A 22,032-nucleotide genomic window follows, 5' to 3' on the forward strand; every position below is an offset into this window, starting at 1 on the left:
CTCCATCTCCCTTTCCCTTCCTACTTATCATTTAGATCTCAGCTTAAAAGTCATGGTGTCCAGGAAGCCTTTGCTGGCCTCCTGAGACTGATTAGGTGCTCCTGCTAAGTCACTTCAGTCATGTCTGACTCTCTGCGACCCCATAGACGGCAGCCCACTAGGCTCCTCTGTCCCTGGGATTCTCCAGGCAAGAATTCTCCAATATATGAAAGTGAAAAGTGAAAGTGAAGTCGCTAAGTCGTGTCCAACTCTTAACAACCCCATGGACTGCAGCCTACCAGGCTCCTCCGTCCATGGGATTCTCCAGGCAAGAGTACTGGAGTGGGCTGCCATTGCCTTCTCCATAGGTGCTCCTACACTTCCACAGCCTTGCCATTTTTCATTCAGTGTAATAACTTTCTATTAGTCTTTCTTGCCCAGGAGTTTGGTGATGGCAGTAATTGTGTCTGTCTTATTCAATTTTGCACGCTTGTACCTGGCACATAATTAACATTCAATAAATAAATAATGAATGAGTGAAACAATCCAAAATTGGAGCATTTAAAAATAAGATTTCTATATATAATTATTTTTATACTAGTGATTACCCACTTTGCTGTAGGTGATGCTGGTTTAATCCTATTTTGAGAATTAAATAATTTATGTATTTCATAATTTTGAACCAGTCAGTAGGTGGTTTAGTTGCTAAGTCATGTTGGACTCTTGCAACCCCATAGCCTAGCCAGCCAGGCTCCTCTTTTCCTGGGATTTCCCAGGCAAGATTACTGGAATGGGTTGCAGTTTCCTTCTCCAGGAGATCTTCCCTGGATTGAACCTGCATTTCCTGCAGAAATCATATGGACCTAACAGAAGCAAAAATATTAAGAAGTGGCAAGAATACACAGAAAAACTATACAAAAGAGATCTTCATGATGGTATGATCACTCACCTAGAGCCAGACATCCTGGAATGCAAAGTCAAGTGGGCCTTAGGAAGCATCACTATGAACAAAGCTAGTGGAGGTGATGGAATTCCAGGTGAGCTATTTCAAATCCTAAAAGATGATGCTGTGAAAGTGCTGCATTCAATATGCCAGCAAATTTGGAAAACTCAGCAGTGGCCACAGGACTGGAAAAGTTTTCAGTTTTCATTTCAATCCCAAACAAAGGCAATGCCAAAGAATGCTCAAACTACCACACAGTTGCACTCATCTCACATGCTAGTAAAGTAATGCTCACAATCTCCAAGCCAGGCTTCAGCAGTATGTGAACTATGAACTTCCAGATGTTCAAGCTGGATTTAAGAAAGGCAGAGGAGCCAGAGATCAAATTGCCAACATCCATTGGATCATCAGAAAAGCAAGAGAATTCCAGAAAAACATCTATTTCTGCTTTATTGACTATGCCAAAGTCTTTGACTGTGTGGGTCACAAAAAAACTGTGGAAAATTCTAAAAGAGATGGAAATACCAGACCACCTGACCTGCCTCCTGAGAAAACTATATGCAGGTCAAGAAGCAACAGTTAAAACTGGACATGGAATTACAGACTGGTTCCAAATCGGGAAAGGAGTACGTCAAGGCTATATATTGTCACCCTGCTTATTTGACTTCTATGCAGAGTACATCATGCAAAATGTCAGGCTGGATGAAGCACAAGCTGGAATCAAGATTGCCAGGAGGAATATCAATAACCTCAGGTATGCAGATGACACTACCCTTATGGCAGAAAGTGAAGAAGAACTAAAGAGGCTCTTGATGAAAGTGAAAGAGGAGAGTGAAAAAGCTGGCTTAAAACTCAACATTCAGAAAACTAAGATCATGGCATCCAGTCCCATCACTTCATGGCAAATAGATGGGGAAACAATGGAAACAGTGAGAAACTTTATTTTCTTGGGTTCCAAAATCACTGCAGATGGTGACTGCAACCATGACATTAAAATACACTTGCTCCTTCAAAGAAAAGCTATGACCAACCTAGACAGCATATTAGAAAGCAGAGGCATTACTTTGGCAACAAAGGTCTGTCTAGTCAAAGCTATGGTTTTTCCCATAGTCATGTATAGATGTGAGAGTTGTACTATAAAGAAAGCTGAGCACCGAAGAATTGATGCTTTTGAACTGTGGTGTTGGAGAAGACTCTTGAGAGTCCCTTGGACAGCAAGGAAATCCAACCAGTCAATCCTAAAGGAAATCAGTCTTGAATATTCATTGGGAGGACTGATGCTGAAGCTGAAAGTCCAATACTTTGGCCACCTGATGCAAAGAACTGACTCATTGAAAAAGACCCTGATGCTAGGGAAGATTGAAGGCAGGAGGAGAAGGGGATGACAGAGGATGAGATGGTTGGATGACATTATTGTTTCGATGCACATGAGTTTGAGTAAGCTCTGGAAGTTGGTGGTAAACAGGGAAGCCTGGCGTGCTGTAGTCCATGAGGTTGCAGAGTTGGACACGACTGAGTGACTGAACTGAACTGAACTCCTGCATTGCAGATGGATTATTTACCATTGAGCTACCATGGAAGCCAAGAGAATCATATATATAAACACAGCTGGAAGAAAATATGATAGGACCAAAATGTGATGAGAGATATGAGCAAATTCCCATGGGAAATACTGAGTGTGGTAGATTGGATTATTATTCCCATGCCTTCTGCCACATACTTTCCAATGTATGTCACAAGAGTAGGCAGAATATATATTCTCACCCCATTCACTTTGGACTGGGCCATGTGACTTGCTTTGACCAATTAATTTAACCAGAAGTCAAGTCACAATGTGCCAGTTCTGAGCAGATACTTTGAGAAAATAAATCATTTTTTCATACATTTCAATCTTTTGCCCATAAAGAATGAGTTCCATGTAACCATTGCTCTCTTAGCCTGAGTCCTGGAATATAAAGACACATGGAGCAAATTTGAACTTAAACCATAGACTTGAGTTTAGCCTAACCAATCCACAGGCAACCTACATTCCCATAAACATGAAGTAGATACTTTTTGTAAGCCAGTGAGATTGCAATGGGGTGGGGGATGTCTGTTGCACATCATTGTCACAGCAGAAATCTGACATACACTGAGTATTCATCTAATGACTTTGGTGGGGGCATGAGACACAAAGAAAAGGCTTCCTGGCTATAGATATTTCCCAAGACACATGCCCCCAATCCCCTGCTGGTGGCAGACTATTAAAAAGTCAATGCAGAGAACTCAGTGCTTTATTCCAATGTTATAAAGCCTGGGAAACAGACATGGAAAGATTTAAACATGGGGCTTGCTGAGATCTGATCTCTCCATACTGGAAGATCTATCTTATATTCACAGATATTTCTCCCACAGCTAGAATTTTCATAACAGAAATTAGACAGCATGGCATTGATCAAGTAAAGCATACAGTTTTAACTGTGCAGAGCATTAGGGCTCTGATATAGCCACTAGGGAGTTGGTACCACTTGAATGAGAAAGCTGGTCTCCCAAGGCAGGGAAGCACATTGCTACCGGCGAGGGTATTAAGTTTCTCAGTGTGGGTTTTCTTTTGTTGGTCATTCATAGTTGTGAATCCAGCTACAATTTATTTCTTTTTATGCTAACAATGGACAGCAAAGGGATAAAACTGTGTAAAAGAACTCTTTAATTCCTAATCTCTTTTTTCCTACTGCTACAACTTTTTTGTCTTTTTCTTTTAAACGGGAAGCAGGGGAAGCAGTCAAGAATAGTAGTTATGAAAAAGCCCTGGACTTTCCTGGTGGCCCAGTGGTTAAGAATCTGCCTGCCAATGCAGGGTACACAGGTTTGACTTCCTGGTCCGGGAAGATTCCACAAAACTCAGGGCAACTACACCTGTGCGCTGTAACTGCTGAAGCCATCACACCTAGAACTCGAGCTCCACAACAGGAGAAGTCACTGCAATGAGAAGCCTGCATGCCACAGTTAGAGAAAGTCTGCACACAGCAACAAAGACCCAACACAGCCAAAAATGAATAAGTAAAATATAAAAGAGAAAGGAAAAATCCCTATGAATTAGACTTCTTTGATTTAGACTTTGAATTCAGGTCCCATCAAGAATAGTGTAAAACTGACTTAAGCTCTTGTCCTCAGTTTCTTCATTTGTAAAATGAGGCTAATAACAGTAATCTACTCAAAGCTATGGTTTTTCCAGTAGTCATGTATGGATGTGAGAGTTGGACCATAAAGAAAGCTGAGCACCGAAGAATCGATACTTTTGGACTGTGGTGTTGGAGAAGATTCTTGAGAGTCCCTTGGACTGCAAGGAGATAAAACCAGTCCATCCTGAAGGAGATCAGTCCTGAATATTCACTGGAAGGACTGATGCTGAAGCTGAAACTCCAGCACTTTGGCCACCTGATGCAAAGAACTGACTCATTGGAAAAGACCTTTATGTTGGGAAAGATTGAAGGCAGGAAGAGAAGGGGATGACAGAGGATGAGATGGTTGGATGGCATCACTGACTCAATGGACATGAGTTTGACCTCCAGGAGTTGGTGATGGACAGGGAAGCCTGACGTGCTGCAGTCCATTGGGTCACAAAGAGTTGACACGACTGAGCGACTGAACTGAACTGAACTGAAATGAACAGTGCTTATCTCAGGATTTTGAAGAGTTAGTGCAATAATCTTGTGAGGCTTAATACAGTGTCTTGCAGACAATAAACAGTCAATAAATAATAGAAATTATTATAGGGAGAATTTTGTTAGAGCAATTTTTTCTTAGGAAAGCAGCTGTTCATTATAGAAAGACAGGCTGTGTCATGGCATTTACTTTGACATTTTTACTATTGGGAAAAAAATACCTCAGGACCCAAATCATGATTAATTTATATACTATGTTTATGAACAGCTAAGCTTTCTCCACTTTGGTTCTCTGAAAGGAATAAGTGTCAATGACAAGGAAAATTTGGATTCACCACAAAATGAACACTTCTGGAACCTTCATTTGGTTAAGATCAAAATAGACTGAGCTCTCTGGTAATGAACATTGGGCATGTTTCCAGACAAACATGGAGTGAACTTGGATCCTTCCACACATACCAGACTGGAGTGACAGCAATTGTGCTTTGGAGTGGCCAGGGTGAAATGTTTCTTCAGTGAATTGCCAGGAAGATGATAAGAACATTCCAACAGCTAGTGTGTTGCCCAAATGGCAGGTCACTTCATTCTCAGGTCTACTTTTTTCCTGACTGCAGAAAACACCAGAGTGGACAGCCTTAGGTTTATGTAAATATGGCTGTCAAGGAAAGTTAATTCTCTTCAGAAACTGCAAGTTGATAATAGTTCAGATTTACAAGAGAAAATTTGTTATAAGACATATTTGACTGTTGAAAGATCTTGCAGTGTGTGTATGCAAGTGTGTGTGTGTGCATGCACATTGCTAGTACCTCTTGTTTGAAATGAGCAAGCAGTTGTAACTTACAAGTTAGATGAACCAGCCATTTGAAATATGTCTCAAATTTTTTTCCTGGAAAGATAGAGTATTTTCCCCACTACCCAGGCGTTCTGTTTCCAAGCCCATTTACTTTCTCCTAGCCACTTCAGAATACACTGAAGTCAAAAATAAAGCTAGAGAAACTTACAAGTTTATTCTCTATAATACAGAGCTTGGGACTTGCTACCTTTTGAAAAAAAAAAAATACACACATACACATAGTCACACAGAAAAGAAACAGTTAATTTAATGTGTAATCCTAGAGCAAAGATCAATATGACTCCCATGAAAAATTAACAAAGGATCAAAGTAAAAATCCACTTTATTTTTCATTTGTTTCACTACATTTTTTAATGAAAATATAAGGCATTTCACCTCTCTGAGAAAAAAAGAGTAATATATACATATATATTAAACATATATAGGACTTCCCTGGTGGCTCAGACGGTAAAGCATCTGTCTACAACGCAGGAGACCCAGGTTCGATCCCTGGGTTGGGAAGACCCCTGGAGAAGGAAATAGCAATCCATTCCAGTACTACTGCATGGAAAATCCCATGGACAGAGGAGCCTTGTAGGCTACAGTCCATGAGGTTGCAAAGAGTTGGACATGACTGAGCGACTTCACCACGTACAAATAAAAATTTAAAAATACATATAGCACACCTTATGGAAGAGAAGTGGGAGAGTTAGGAATAAAAGAAAAAAGAAAGATAAAGGGGAAGAAAGAGGTATAGGGAGAAAGAGTAAAAGTGAAAAATAAGATGGTTATAGATGACACAAATGCATAAAAGTAATACCAGGCATTTTCAGAGTGTAGGATTACTCTCTTTTAAGGCAGTTGTCAAATTTTCTAACTCTGAACCCCAATTAGGACATTTAGTTTGGGGCTTATGCTCTGTGACCTGATGAAATTTAGTAAGTGGTCAGACCCACCGCATGGTCCAAGGTTTCTCCTGCTCTGCAATAAAATCTCATGGAGACGGGTGGTGTTCTCTTGAATTGAGTAGGGCCAATGACAGTTTGGATCACTCTTTAAGGAGACAGTACTGAATGGCAGATGAAATTAAATTTTCTTTGTATATAGCCATTCTGTTTCATTTGTTCCAGTAAGGCATTTCTTTAAAGGAAATAAACATAAAATAAAAGCTTCTCACGCATACACACACCTAGAGAGGCAATCAAGCAGAGAAGAATTCATGAAAGGGACTAAGAAGGAGTGTTGAGGGTAGAGGCAGGAGGAAATCCAGAAACTGTGGTGTTCCAGATGCCAAGGGAATAGTTGGCCTATATCACCTGAACTTTTCTACTCAATTTTTTCCAGCAGTTTTACTAAGGTATAATTTATACATAGTAAAATGCACACATCTTGAGCATAGAGCTTCATGTCTTTATCAAGTATATAGTCATGTATCCACCACCAAGATCGAGATGTAAAATATTTTCATCTCCCCAGAAAACTATTTCATTCTCCTTTCCAGTTAATAAACTCCATCCGCATTCCCCAAAGTAGTCAATAGTATTCTCATGCCTGTCCTTTTAGACCAGTTTCCTCTGTTCTTCAACTGCATGTAAGTGGGTTCAGATAGTGTCTAATCCTTTGTGTGCCATTTCTTTTTGCTTACCCTACATTTAAAAAATTGATTCATGTGGTAGCAGGTATTAGTAACTCACTCCTTTTGCTGAATAGTAGTCCATTGTATGAATATGCAACATTATTTGCTCTCCTGTTAGGGGACCTTTGGAGATGTGAGGAATAGATGCACTATGAACATTATTTTATGTGTCTTTTTAATCCACTGTTTCTCTTTGGTACAGACTGAGAGTATAATTGTTAAGTCATAGATTGAGTATCTGTTTAACCTGATTAGAAACTGACAGTTTTCCAAAGTGTTGTGCTAGTTTATGCTCCCATGAGCAATTTGTGAGCATTCCAGCTGCTCCATGTCCTTGCCAGCACTTGGTACCATTAGTCTTTTTAAGCTTAGCCTTTCTAGTGCCTGTGTTGAGTGGTTTCTGGTGGTGGTGCAATTTTCATTTCCTCAATGGCTGATATCTCTGATTATCCCTTCATATGCTTACTGGCCATTCACATATTTTCTTTCATGAAATGCCTGCTATTTTTTTTTTTTCCTATTTTAAAATTCTGTGTTTTTATTTTTCAATTATTCATTTGTTGGAATGTTTACTACATTTATGTTTAATCCAATTACCAATAATTTGCTCTCCTCCTACTTGTCCATCCACTTTTGCTGCCTTCTTTGGGATTGGACAAGTATTTTATATTTTTACATTTCATCTTCTCTAGCGAATTTTGCCTATATGTCTTTGTATTACTTCTAGAAATTGTTTATCTAGTGGGTATAATGTTTAACATCACAATCCACCTTAAATTATTACTATACCAATCTATAAACAATGTTTTGCTGTAGTTTAGTCTTTCAGTCATGTCCAACTCTTTGTGACCCTGTGGACTGCAGAATGCCAGCCTTCCCTGTCCTTCGCCATCTCCTGGAGCTTGCACAAACTCATGTCCGTTGAGTCAGTGATGCCATCCAACTATCTTGTACTCTGTCATCCCCTTCTCCTGCCTTCAGTCTTTCCAAGCATCAGGGTCTTTTCTAATAAGTCAGTTCTTCACATCAGGTGACCAAAGTATTGGAGCTTCAGCATCAGTCCCTCCAATGAATATTCAGGATTGATTTCCTTTGGGATTTACTGGTTTGATCTCCTTGCTATACAAGGGACTCTCAAGAGTCTTCTCCAGCACCAAAGTTCAAAAGGATCAGTTCTTTGGTGCTCAACTTTCTTTATGGTCCAACTCTCACATCCATACATGACTACTGGAAAAAACATAGCTTTGACTAGATGGACCTTCGCTGGCAAAATGATGTCTTTGCTTTTGAATATGCTATCTAGTTTGGTCATAGCTTTTCTTCTAGGGAGCCGACATCTTTTAATTTCATGGTTGCAGTCACCATCTGCAGTGATTTTGGAGACAAAGAATGGTAAACAATGTTAGAACTTTACAAAAGTATGATTCTATTTATCCCTCTTCTGCCTTTAGCTTAGTCACTCAGGCATGTCTGACTCCTTGCGACACCATTGTCCATGGCAATTCTCCAGGCAAGAATACTGGAGTGGGTTGCCATGTTCTTCTCCAGGGGATCTTCTCAACCCAGGGATTGAACCCAGGTCTCCTGCTTTGCAGGCCCATTCTTTACCATCTGAGCCTCCAGGGGAGCCTGTTAGTCATGTATTTTACTTCAAATATATTATAAACCTGAGGCTGTATTATTATACATGCTTTAAACAAATAGTCTTAAAAAGAAAAAATTTTTAAATCTTCCTTTATATTTATTCACATCAGTTCAGTTCAGTTCAGGCACTCAGTCGTATCCGACTCTTTGCGACCCTATGAATTGCAGCACGCCAGGCCTCCCTGTCCATCACCAACTCCCAGAGTTTACCCAAACTCATGTCCATCGAGTCGGTGATGCCATCCAGCCATCTCATCCTCTGTCGTCCCCTTCTCCTCTCGCCCCCAATCCCTCCCACAATCAGGGTCTTTTCCAATGAGTCAACTCTTTGCATGAGGTGGTCAAAGTACTGGAGTTTCAGCTTTAGCATCAGTCCTTCCAATGAACACCCAGGACTAATCTCCTTTTAAGTGCTTCTCATTTCTCCCTGCAGCTGTGGACTTGATTGGGATCATTCCTCCTGCAACCTAAAGAATTTTTCTAGCTTTTTGTACTGCAGGTCTGCTGATCATAAATTCTCTGTTTTTAATTGTCTGAAAATATTTGAATTGCCTTTATTTTCAAAGGATTTTTTCACTGAGTAGAACGTTTTAGATTCACAGTTTTCTTTTTCTTTCAGCACATTCAAGATGTTGTTCTACTGTTTCCAATGAGGAATCAGCTATAATTGGTGTTGATATTCCTATAATGATTATTTCCTTCTCATTGATTTTAAGATTTCCTATTTATCTTAGCTCTTTAGCTGTATGGCTATTATGTACCTTGGTGTGATTTTTCTTTATATTTATTCTGTTTTGTGTTTGCCATGGTTTTAAAATGTGTGGGTTGAAGTATTTCATCTGTTTTGGAAAATCTGGGGGTATCATCAATTCAGATATTTTTTCTTCTCTGTTCTCTGTCTTTACTCTTGAGATTCCAATTACATTTATGTTAGTTGAATTGATATTGTTCCATGGGTCTTTGATATTGTTATTTTTTTACTTTATTTTTTTCCCTTACTTTAGTTGTATAATCTCTGGTGATTTACCTGCAGATCACTAATCCTTTGTTCTACCCTGTGCAGTCTGCTGTGAAGCCCATCTGACAATTTCCTTTTCCTAAGATATAATATATTTTAGTTATAGAATTTCTATTTGGTTCTTTTTATAGAGTTTTCATTTATTTGATGGCATTCTCAATCTCTAACCCCATTGACTCATTCTTTTCTTCTGAACTCTTTAACATATGTATGGTAATTATGTCCTTCTCTGAAAATGTCATCATATGACTCATCTGTGGATTTGAGTCTATTGATATGTTTTTATGTCTTTTGACCATGGGTCACTTTTTCCTGCCTCTTCTCATGTCATAGTTTTTTATTGTATACCAGATATAGTAAATAAAGGACCAGGAAAGACTGAAGTAGATGATCATTTTCTCCAAAAAAGGCTGACCCTTCTTTCTCACATGCAGCTATTATTAGGGCCTGAGCTCATCAATCTAATTAGCAGTGAGCTGAAATAGGGCCAGTAGAGTTAGTTTTAGTTCACCTTTGATTTAAATGCCTTGAGGGAGATCAGCACCCCCAGTTCCAGCAGGGTTTGGGAATGTGAACACTAAGATCTCTCTCTGCTTTCCTTACCTTATTCACTTATTGAATGTAATTTCCATGGGAGAAACTGGATGGATGCGGAGAGCTAACTTTGAGTTTGGGACTCTTCCAGATTCCAGTGTGCCATGCCAGCCTATGCATAGCCTTGAAAAGTCTGTCTGATTTCTCCTTGTTCCCACAAAACTTCTCTGCCTATAGCAGTCCTGCTTCTCCTTCAGACTCAGCAACTCCCTAGAGATTGAAGTAGTCTCCAGTCTATGTGCATCTAAAAAAAAATCTCCCTGTCTTCATTTCAGTTTATTTAGATTTTTATTTTACAGGCTTTAAAAGCTTTAAAGAGAAGTGAGTTGTTTTTTTTTTTTTAACTCCACCTGGTTTTGTTGTTGTTGTTTTGGAGTGATAGTGTTTGATAAACCTAGTATGGTAACTGGTAGTAGAATTCTAGAATATGATTCTGTTAAGTTAAATAGTAGATTCCTTAACAACCCATTTTATTTTAAAAACAGTGATTAATGATTTATGAAATTATAATCCACTTGCAGATGATTTTTCCCAACAAGCTCACCTTCAAGAGTATACTTCCCTGACTTCTTGAGAAGTTGACATAGAGATGATATGAAAGACCTAATTTATAGAAGGGAGATGAAGGGTAACTAATATTTGTGAAGTGCTAGCATATAGTGTGTCCCTAAAATCTCCACTTGGCCCTTTATATACAACATTTTTTAAATGTAAAAATGTTTATTGGGCATTTACATGGGGGTGGAGAAAACTGAAAGAGATGGCAGTTGCATGGGAATCACAGGATCAAGATCCCAGCTAGGGAACATAGATAGAGATGGGGAATAGGTCTTTCTGAGCAAGGAGGGAAGCCAAGTAGTTAGTATTGGACTTGGCAATGCATTTACTTGTTCCTGATTTAGTGTGTACCAGGAGCCAGGAAATGAGGCATCTGGACCCCACATGTATGCTATACACGCTGATGCTTGGTTCTTCGTTCAAAAATAGGACCCCGTAGGCGCCACCAGGGTGGGAATCTCAAACATAGGGCAATCTCACAAATGTGGAATGCTTAGCGACCCTGAATTTCTCACTGCATTATGGACATTTTCCTTATTTTCCCTTTTCTGTTTCCTGGGAAAGATTGTGTTTGTCATGGAAATAATGACACCACATGACCGTGCCCTAAGGTGAAGGGCTAACTTCAAAGCTTTTAATGCAACTTGGGCACAACTGATGAAATTGTGGGTAAGCTACATTATTCTCTATGGGAAATGGTACATTCTGAATGATGTTCTCCCAAAGTTAGGGTGATGCCTGCTGAAAAGAAAATGAGCAGTTTCTTTCTGCTCTTGTTGCTTACTCTGTATTTCTACTCTGTGCAATTTCACTTGCCATACATTTTCTCTCCTCTCCTATTCCTTTCCTTCTGACTTCCCAACCCTGCTCACTCCCTTCTCTTTACTTTCTTTCTTCTTTTTTTTTAAATTATCTCTTCTTTCTTTTCCTTCTTTCCCTATAAGTCCTATTAATTTCACTAATATTCATTTCTAACTTGAGGTGATCAGAGTTGTCTTATTATCTTCTTATGCTTCTTATAAAAACACAGTGCACTTATATTTTTCAAAGCCTTTTCAGATATAATAGTAATAGCTATGATGAAGATAGTCAATACTTGTATAATACTTTTGTTGTTTGCTTTGTTGTAAGTGCCTTACATGTGTTAACTCATTAAAGCCTAACAAATTCTTTTGAAACAGGTATTATTTTACCCTTATTTTGCAGATGCGAAAACTAAGACACAGAGAATAATTTCCTCATGCAGTTGACAAATAGTAGAACTGATTTTAACTCAGGCAATCTAGCTCCAGGGTATATGATTTTAAGCCCTGTTCTAAATCATCTCTTGTTTAAACTACCTTAAAATTCTTATCCTAAAGCCCATAGGATTTTTAGGGGAAATGCTACTCTTCTTAATTTAGAGATGAAAAAACTGAAACTAGAACTGACAGCATCACTCTGAAATGATGGACTTGAAGTAATTTTTTGAGAATAGGTCTTCAGCCTTGGGGTTGGGAGAGTGTGTGTGTGAGAGAGACCTTAGGCCATTAGTTGCTTAGGAAAGATCTCTCCCTTATATTTTTATTTCAGGCCAAATGTAGTAGGTTGGGATATTTTGGGCTGAAAATAATAGAAATCTAACAACTAAAATCATAGTTAACTTTATTTCTCATAGAAAAAAAGGTAGAAGTCCCAGGGATGATTGGTAAGGCAATAAGATCATTAGAAGCTAGGCCTTTCCATTCTGCCATCCTTGGCATTTTCGTTTTCCTGCTGTCACACTGGAGGCCTCATGATTACAAGGTGGCTGCCTCAGCTACAAGCATCACATTTACTTCTGACTACATAGAAAGACAAACAAAGGCAGCTAAGGTGTTGAGAAACTGCCTCATGTGTGTCTCTCTCTTATCAGGGAGGAAAGTATTTGTCAGCATACTTCCCCTTCCATTTCATAGATGGGTACTCCATCATGTGGCCACCTATGACCACAAGGAGAAGCTGCAGAGTATCTGATAAAAAGAGGCTGCCTCTATCATGGTTGAATTAACAGAAGCAATCGTGATTCACTTCTCATGGCTGTGTACTTGGCAACCCAAACAAAATCAGGATTCAGTTAGTGCTATATTGTGTACATGGTAATTTACTTTAAAGTACTTCAGTACAAGTGGTGTGATGTGTATGTGTGCAAGTTAATAGTAATCAACACTCTAGGAATGAATGGTTAATTAGTATATGAAGAGTCCTTGTCTGAATAATTACCTTTGGGTTAGTTAATTAGCATAAGGAATGTTAGGAATAATTTTTTGTTGGTGAAATGAGTTGTTTAAGATCAGTTAGGAGTTGGGTAGCAAGACCCACATGAATAAGGTATAAGAAATGAATGTGCTCAGTTGTCAATACCAGAGATAGAAGTTCTGGAGCCCCTTGGCCTGCATCCTCCCACGGAGGAGCCCCTTTCCTGGTGATAAGATTTCTGATTATTCTTTAAGGGCATCTGTTTCTGAGGGAGTTGTTCCTGCAAAGGGCTTGCCAGGGAACCTAAAGACATAGAGAGGAATAGTCTCTCCTTAGACGCAGAGTGGTTGTTTGCCTGCTTGCTGGTAGACATCTGTATGCTTGTTGATTATGCCTGAGACTTCTTTTTACTTGATGATACGACCATAGAACAAGATTGCAGGAATAGGACTATTTCACCTTCTCTGGCCTCTAACCACCAGAGGCTCACCAACGCACACTAAAAAGAATGTGGTATTTGCCAAACAAATTGGCTTAGGTCTGTTCACTCGAGTCAGTCAAGGGGAAAAAGGGGGACGGTTGTTGATGAGACCACCAGACCAATATGTCACATAACAAGGTTTTAAACTGAGATCATTTCAGTGGGAGGAGCAAATACAAGAGAAATGAAACTTCAAAGTGAAATGATAAGCCAAAATACAACATTAAAAAAAAAATAACCAGTTTGGGGGCACTGAATGATCAGGAGTAGATTTGGAAGAAACATTTGTGACAAACAATTTTTGGATTGATCTGATGTTATTTGGCAAGTCCCAACTTCCAGAGGGAGATGTGGGGGATGGTTTACCCCTTACTACAAGTGTAAGGAGAAAGCTTTGTCAGAAGAGCACTTGGAATGCTGATATATGTCCCTTGGACATGAGATAGGCATGGCAGATTAATGTTTGGTACACACTTAAGAAATCTAAAGAATTTTTAGGTGGAGATATCAAGGCAGAAGGAAATGGAGTTTGCTACTGTATTGGGAGTAACTTCTCTCTCCACCTCTAGCAGGTGAAAGATACATGGATACCGGGGATCAGATGTAGAATCTATGGTAGGAATCTTTGCATGGGGCTATCTAAAAAGGAGTCTTGCCCCAAATAGCTTCTTCCAGAAAGCAAGTTAACCCAAACAGAGAGCCTGTATGGTGTGGCCCTTTCATAAAATAAACTGAAGCTAAGGAGGGCTGTGGGGAACATTCACACGAAAGAGGGATTTTGCCTGAATCACAGGACTAGCTGACAGAGGGACTCAACTGGGGTTGAGCTCTTGAAGACCCCCTAAAGTGCTCAGAAAATAAAGAACCAGTGTATATCTCTGCCAGGCCCAGAGAGCCCAGAGTTGTCTTACAACAGTGCCAGACAAATAAGTACATTTTTTTCTTCTCTTCCATTCACCTCCTCCTATCCCTTTCCGTACTCCAACAGTGGGGGGAACAGAAGCCACAGTTAGCAGTCTGAGGAAAGAGAAGGAAAGAAAGAAATGAAAAGTGGACCCCATGTCCACTGAGAAAGCAGGAAGCTGACCCGTGCTGGCTCTACCTGACGGAAAGGAGAAAAGATGTCTTGTTTATGGTCCACTTTGGACTATCACAGAATGTATGCTATTAAATACCCAAATGAGACCATGTTTTGTAGTTAAGGTAGTGGTAGGACTTGCATGTATCCAAGAGTGATACAAAAAGTCAAGGCCTACTGGAGTTTTCACCTGCGTCACTGAGCATATTTAAAAGGATAGAGGAAAGACTCACAGATGGCATAAAGGGACGCCCTCTCCTAGTCCTTCCCCAGTCTGTTACCTCCTTTGCTTTTACCCTAGCCTTCTGTTTCTTTGTTATCTTGTTAGCAGTTTCTGATCAGTTATCCAAGCTTCCCAGGTGACACTAATGGTAAAGAACCCGCCTGCCAATGGAGGAGACGTAAAAGACATGGGTTCGATCCCTGGTCAGGAAGATCCTCTGCAAGAGGGCACAGAAACCCACTCTAGTATTCTTGTCTGGAGAATCCCATGGACAGAGGGGCCTGGCAGGCTACTGTCCATAGAGTTGCAAAGAGCTGGACGTGACTGCAGTGACTTAGCATTCATGCATGACCGGTTATCCATTGCTGTGTAACAAATTACCACAAACTTAGTGACTTAGTGAGCTATTTCAAATCCTAAGAGACGATGCTGTGAAAGTGCTGCACTCAATATGCCAGCAAATTTGGAAAACTCAGCAGTGGCCACAGGACTGGAAAAGGTCAGTTTTCATTCCAATCCCAAAGAAAGGCAATGCCAAAGAATGCTCAAACTACCGCACAATTGCACTCATCTCACACACTAGCAAAGTAATACTCAAAATTCTTCAAGCCAGGCTTAAACACGTGAACTTCCAGATGTTCAAGCTGCATTTAGAAAAGGCAGAGGAACCAGAGATCAGATTGCCAACATCTGTTGGATCATCAAAAAAGCAAGACAGTTCCAGAAAAACATCTACTTCTCCTTTATTAATTACACAAAAGCCTTTGATTGTGTGAATCACAGCAAACTATGGAAAATTCTTCAAGAGATGGAAATACTAAACCACTTTTCCTGCCTCCTGAGAAATCTGTATGCAGGCCAAGAAGCAACACTTAGAACCAGACATGGAACAACAGACTGGTTCCAAATTGGGAAAGGAGTACATCAAGGCTGTATATTGTCACCCTGCTTATTTAACTTATATGCAGAGTGCATCATGTGACGGTACATAGGATGGATGAAGCACAAGCTGGAATCAAGATTTCCAGGAGAACTATCAATACACTCAGATTTGCAGATGACACCACCCTTATGACAGAATGCAAAGAAGAGCTAAAGAGCCTCTTGATGAAAGTGAAAGAGGAGAGCAAAAAAGTTGGCTTAAAACTCAACATTCAGAAAACTAAGATCTTGGCATCTGGTCCCATCACTTCATGGCAAATAAATGGGAAAACAATGGAAATAGTGAGAGACTTTATTTTCTTGGGTTCCAAAATCACTGCAGATGGTAACTGCAGCCACAAAATTAAAAGATGCTTGCTCCTTGGAAGAAAAGCTATGACCAACCTAGACAGCATATTAAAAAGCAGAGTCATTATGTTGCCAACAAAGGTCCATCTAGTCAAAGCTATGGTTTTTCCAGTAGTCATGTATGGATGTAAGAGTTGGACTATAAAGGAAGCTGAGTGCTGAAGAATTGATGCTTTTGAACTGTGGTGTTGGAGGAGACTCTTGAGAGTCCCTTGAACTGCAAGATCAAACCAGTCAATCCTAAAGGAAATCAGTCCTGAATATTCATTGGAAGGACTGAGGCTGAAGCTGAACTTCAAAACTTTGGCCACCTGATGCAAAGAACTGGCTCACTGGAAAAGACCCTGATGCTGGGAAAGATTGACAGCAGGAGGCAAAGGGGACAACAGAGGATGAGATGGCTAGATGGCATCACTGACTTGATGGACATGAGTTTGAGCAAGCTCTGGGAGTTGGTGATAGACAAGAAAGCCTGACATGCTGCAGTCCAAGAGGTCTCAAAGAGTTGGACACCACTGAGTGACTGAACTGAACTGAAGTGACTTAATAAAAGCACATATTTGCTATCTCATTTCTAAGGGACAGAAGTCCAGTCCAGGCCTAGCTGAGTGCCTCTCACAAGGCTTAAATTCAGTGTTGGCTGGTGAACTATGATGTCAAGGTTCCACAGAGGAAAGCTTGGCTTTTAAGCTTATGCAGCTGTTGGCAAAATTCAGTTCCTGGTGTCCTGTTTAACCTAAGGGCCTCAGTTTCTTGCTGGCTGATAGATGAAAGCTGCCCTCAGGTTCTACCAGGGTTTTTGTTTTTGTTTTTTTTTAATATAAGGCTGCCCTTAGTTCTTTGCTGCTTGAACCTTCAGATCATGGGCCTCTTGCTTCACCAGTGCCTGAAGGACAGAGTCTATTTTGCAAGATTGATATTACAAGTTTTCGTAATGTAATTACAGGCTTGACATCTCATTACCTTCATCACTCAGTTCTGTTGGTTGGAAGCAGGTCACTGGAGAGATTATACAGGGGCATGAATACCAGAAGGCACGGATAGTTGAGGGAACATCTTGGAGTGGGTCCACCACAGCTTCTAGTGTCTCTACCTTGTGCAGCTCTAGCTTGGGAGATGGGGATGGGATAAGTGGCTAAAACACCTTCAAGGTGGAAATGCCTATTAGACAAATAAACTATGCAGTTGTTGAGGCCAAACAGCTCATGCAATATAACCCCAGTGGTTTATTATCATAGAAAGTGTTTGTCCGTTCTCTCAGTTTACTCCAAATGTCCTGCCAGTTTGGAGCATCCCAGGCTGGGAAGAGGATGAGTATGAACTCCAGTCAAGGCAAGGACTTAGAGGATAAGAAAAACCATCCCAATATTCTGACTTGTATGAAGCACCTGCAAAATGTCAGGCTTGTGCTATGTACTTTATATGCAGTTATTACAACCTATGAGAGAGGTACTCTTATTAGCCCCATTTTACAGATGGAAAAAACCAGAGGCTTAGAAGGTCTAAGTAACTTGCCTTGGTTAAGTGATGGGGTCAGAACTTGAAATGTTGTCAGTCTATTACCAAGCCTGCTCATGCTGCTGCTAAGTCGCTTCAGTCGTGTCCGACTCTGTGTGACCCCATAGACGGCAGCCCACTAGGCTCCTCTGTCCCTGGGATTCTCCAGGCAAGAATACTGGAGTGGGTTGCCATTTCCTTCTCCAATGCATGAAAGTGAAAAGTGAAAGTGAAGTCACTCAGTTGTGTCCGACTCCTATCGACCTCATGGACTGCAGCCTACCAGGCTCCTCCGTCCATGGGATTTTCCAGGCAAGAGTACTGGAGTGGGGTGTCATTGTCTTCTCCGAAGCCTACTCATACCACAGCCTTAAAGAAAATGTAGGCACGTAGGCAAGTGGAGGCAACATGCAAACAACACTTCGTTTAGAATCAGGAGATCTGGGTTCAAGTGTAGCTCAGTCCCTTATAATCTGTGTGATTTGGAGCTGCTCAGTTGGCTTCTTTGGGTCTCTCTCTCTCTCTTTTCAGTCTCTATAAAGGGAATTGTAAACAATTTCATTATCCATATACCAAAAATGAATCTTGACCCTTACCTTACACTATGCACAAAAATTAGCTTGAAATGGATCAAAGTCCTAAATGTAATAACTAAAACTATAAAACCCAAGTTAGACAAAGATTTCTTAGATGAGCTATCAAAAGAAAATCTATATAAAAAATTGATAGATTGGACTTCATAAAAATTAAGAACCTTTGCTTTTAGAGAGATACCACCAAGAAAACAAACAAAAAACAAAATAAGTCTTAATCTGGGGAAAATACTTACAAAATACATAATGTCTGATAAAGGACCTGAATCTAGACAATGAAATAATTTCTTATAGCTTAGCCATAAAACAAACAACCTAATAAAAAATAGCAAAAGACTTGAATGGACACATAACCAAAAAAGATATTGGAATAGCAAGTAAGCACATGAAAAGATGCTTAACATCATTAGACATTCAGTTCAGTTCAGTTCAGTCACTCAGTCGTGTCTGACTCTTTGGGACCCCATGAATCTCAGCACGCCAGGCCTCCCTGTCCAACACCATCTCCCGGAGTTCCCTCAAACTCACATCCATCGAGTCGGTGATGCCATCCAGCCATCTCATCCTCTGTCATCCCCTTCTCCTCCTGCCCCCAATCCCTCCCGGCATCAGAGTCTTTTCCAATGAGTCAACTCTTCACATGAGATGGCCAAAGTACTGGAGTTTCAGCTTTAGCGTCATTCCTTCCAAAGAACACCCAGGGCTGATCTCCTTTTGAATGGACTGGTTGGATCTTCTTGCAGTCCAAGGGACTCTCAAGAGTCTTCTCCAGCACCACAGTTCAAAAGCATCAATTCTTCGGTGCTCAGCTTTCTTCACAGTCCAACTCTCACATCCATCCATGACCACTGGAAAAACTATAGCCTTGACTAGACGGACCTTTGTTGGCAAAGTAATGTCTCTGCTTTTGAATATGCTATCTAGGTTGGTCATAACTTTTCTTCCAAGGAGCATTAGACATTAGGTAAATGCAATTAAAGCTGCAGTGAGATATCACAAGTTCACTATGCCATATATTAATTATATTTTTTACTTTTTGCAAAAACTGATTAAGTGGGAATCTTATTATTTCCATTTTATAAATAAGGATACTTACTTGTTTTAAGTGAAGATTCAAGGTCACATAGCTAAGATGTAGGGCAACAGGCTTAATATTCAGTATTCTGCTACCACATTGCTGCCCAAGTGCTATCATGACTCTATTACTCCACTCCAATGTCAGTTCCAAGAGGGCAAGGACCCTGTCTGTCTTGTGCACTGCTGGAGCTCTAGCTCCTTGCATGTAGTCGGCACTCAGTGCTGCTCATTGAATGAAAGTCAGTCAGTGCCTGGTGGGGCTCAGCCAACACTTTTTCCTACCATTAAAGAATCTTTGTGAATGGGCAAGTCATACCCACTATGGTTTGGGATGCCCTTTTATGGTACTTTTTATTTGGTCTCAGAAAACTCTACACGTGGTCTTGAATGGGTCCTCTCTACCATCCTCTTTTCCCTTTCTCCCCTTCTCTTCCCCTTCATTCATATTCTCTTTCTTCTTTTCCTTTTCTCACGGTGTAATGTGACTTTACCTCACTCTGCCCATTGGGAGAGGATACATGGTGTTTCTTACCTCCAGGACCAGGTGTGGGGTTCCCTGAACAGTGCCATCAGAGAATAAATGTGCTGACCCATAAGGCTGCCTAGCCTGCCCCGAGGATCTTTTCTGCCTGTGGCAAGCCTCTGTGGGCCATCACTGCCCTGAATTATAAGGGAGGCTGACTGGCCTGTCCCTTCTGATCTAAGGAAGGTGTGTCAGCTTCAAGTCCATCCAATGAGGAGCACAAAAATGTTCCTTTCTAGGAGAGAGAACAGAAGGGTCTAAAAATAGCTGTTGTTGGGGAGGGAGACAGCAGGATGCAGGTTAGGCAGGACCAGGCAACATGAAGCTGGCTGGGACCTGCCTTCCTCTGGCTAGGTTTAGGAGAGACAGGAAACAAAGTTTGCTTCCTCTCCTGCTGAGTAGGGAGGATTGGGGTTAAGCTGGATTTGCTTTCAACTCTTGAATCCACATTGAGGCTGCCTTGTCTGGCAGGCCATATGGTTTTCAGAGAGACAGCTGTGGACTGGGTTTTGGCAGATGGAGGGAGCAATGCTGAAAATGACAGAGTCTAGCAACTGGGGAGGCAAGGGGGCTGTCAGGCAAGAATCTGGGGAGGAGGCTAGGAGCAAGAGGAAAACCTAAGAGAAAGCCAGGAGAGAAAGTTAAAGGAAGCATTTTCCAGTAAATTTGGTAAAGAAACGGGAAAAGTATTATTTGTCTTAGAGAGGAAAGCATCAAGGAGGCCTGCATAAGGATATTTGCATAGCTACAGAAAAATTCCAAGTTGGTTTTTTCTTTTGCCACATTTGTGTGCTACTTATATTATATTTCGGGCTTCCCTGGTAGCTCAGATGGTAAAGAATCTTCCCACAATGCAAGAGATCTGGGTTCTGTCCTTGGGTTGGGAAGATCCCCTGGAGAAGGGAATGGCAACCCACTCTAGTATTCTTGCGTAGAGAATTCCATGGGCAGAGGAGGCTGGCAGGCTACAACAGTCCACAGTGTCTTAGAGTCGGACATGACTGAGTGACTTTCACGTTACTTATGCTATATTTCATTAATAGTTGTCTCTATGCTGACTCTTGAAAGCTTCAGTTCAGTTCAGTTCAGTTCACTCAGTTGTGTCTAACTCTTTGCGACCCCATGAACCACAGCACGCCAGGCCTCCCTGTCCATCACCAACTCCCGGAGTCCACACGAACCCAAGTCCGCTGAGTTGATGATGCCATCCAACCATCTCTTCCTCTGTCATCCCCTTCTCCTCCTGCCCTCAATCTTTCCCAGCATCAGGGTCTTTTCAAATGAGTCAGCTCTTCACATCAGGTGACCAAAATATTGGAGTTTCAGCTTCAAAATCAGTCCTACCAATGAACACCCAGGACTGATCTCCTTTAGGATAGACTGGTTGGATCTCCTTGCAGTCCAAGGGACTCTCAAGAGTCTTCTCCAACACCACAGTTCAAAAGCATCAATTCTTCGGTGCTCAGCTTTCTTTATAGTCCAACTCTCACATCCATACATGACCACAGGAAAAACCATAGCCTTGACTAGACGGACCTTTGTTGGCAAAGTAATGTCTCTGCTTTTTAATATGCTGTCTAGGTTGGTCATAACTTTCCTTCCAAGGGGTAAGTGTCTTTTAATTTCATGGCTGCAGCTCCAAGTTTATTTAAAAAGGAAAATGTATCACTACTGCATGTGGATAATTTGTTATGATTGGACAGTGATCATAATCATAAGGAAAAGGAAAACAGTATGGTGATATTAAATTCTAACTAAATACTATTGCCTCCTAAAAACTTGGACTTGGACTTCTTATTCCTTGAAAAATAAAAAAAAGAAAGGATGGGGTTTAGAATATTAAAGACATAATAGCATCAAACTAGGACTTCTTTGATATGATCAGAAAGTTTCAAAAAGGAATGATTTTTCTCACTGTATTAATCAGTGTTGTTTAATGCAGCAGTATATCAGTGATTCATGTTTCACTAGAACATTTTAGAAAACTATGAGGGAGGGGGAAGATCCAACAGGGCCCTAGGAATTAGGAGATCAGGCTTCTGTTTTTAGCTCTGTCATCATCATCTTGGACATATTTCTTTACTATGGGTCTCCATTTTCTCATCTATTGGGAGGAATAGAGTTGAACCATGCCCCCCTCCCAAAAGTAAATTTGTTTCATCATTTGGAATTACATATTGAGAATGATTCTGAACCTGTACCTAA

At 40.6% G+C, this 22,032-nt stretch overlaps 1 non-coding gene across 1 annotated transcript; it reads left to right on the plus strand.

The window, feature by feature from the left end:
- Window positions 1–5,848: 5,848 nt before the first annotated feature.
- On the plus strand, window positions 5,849–5,920 carry TRNAC-ACA (transfer RNA cysteine (anticodon ACA)). The gene has a single exon. It is a non-coding gene; the product is annotated as a tRNA-Cys (tRNA).
- The last annotated feature ends 16,112 nt before the right edge of the window (window positions 5,921–22,032 follow it).

Source organism: Bos taurus, chromosome 7 (genome assembly GCF_002263795.3).
Source record: "Bos taurus isolate L1 Dominette 01449 registration number 42190680 breed Hereford chromosome 7, ARS-UCD2.0, whole genome shotgun sequence".
Lineage (NCBI taxonomy): Eukaryota > Metazoa > Chordata > Mammalia > Artiodactyla > Bovidae > Bos > Bos taurus.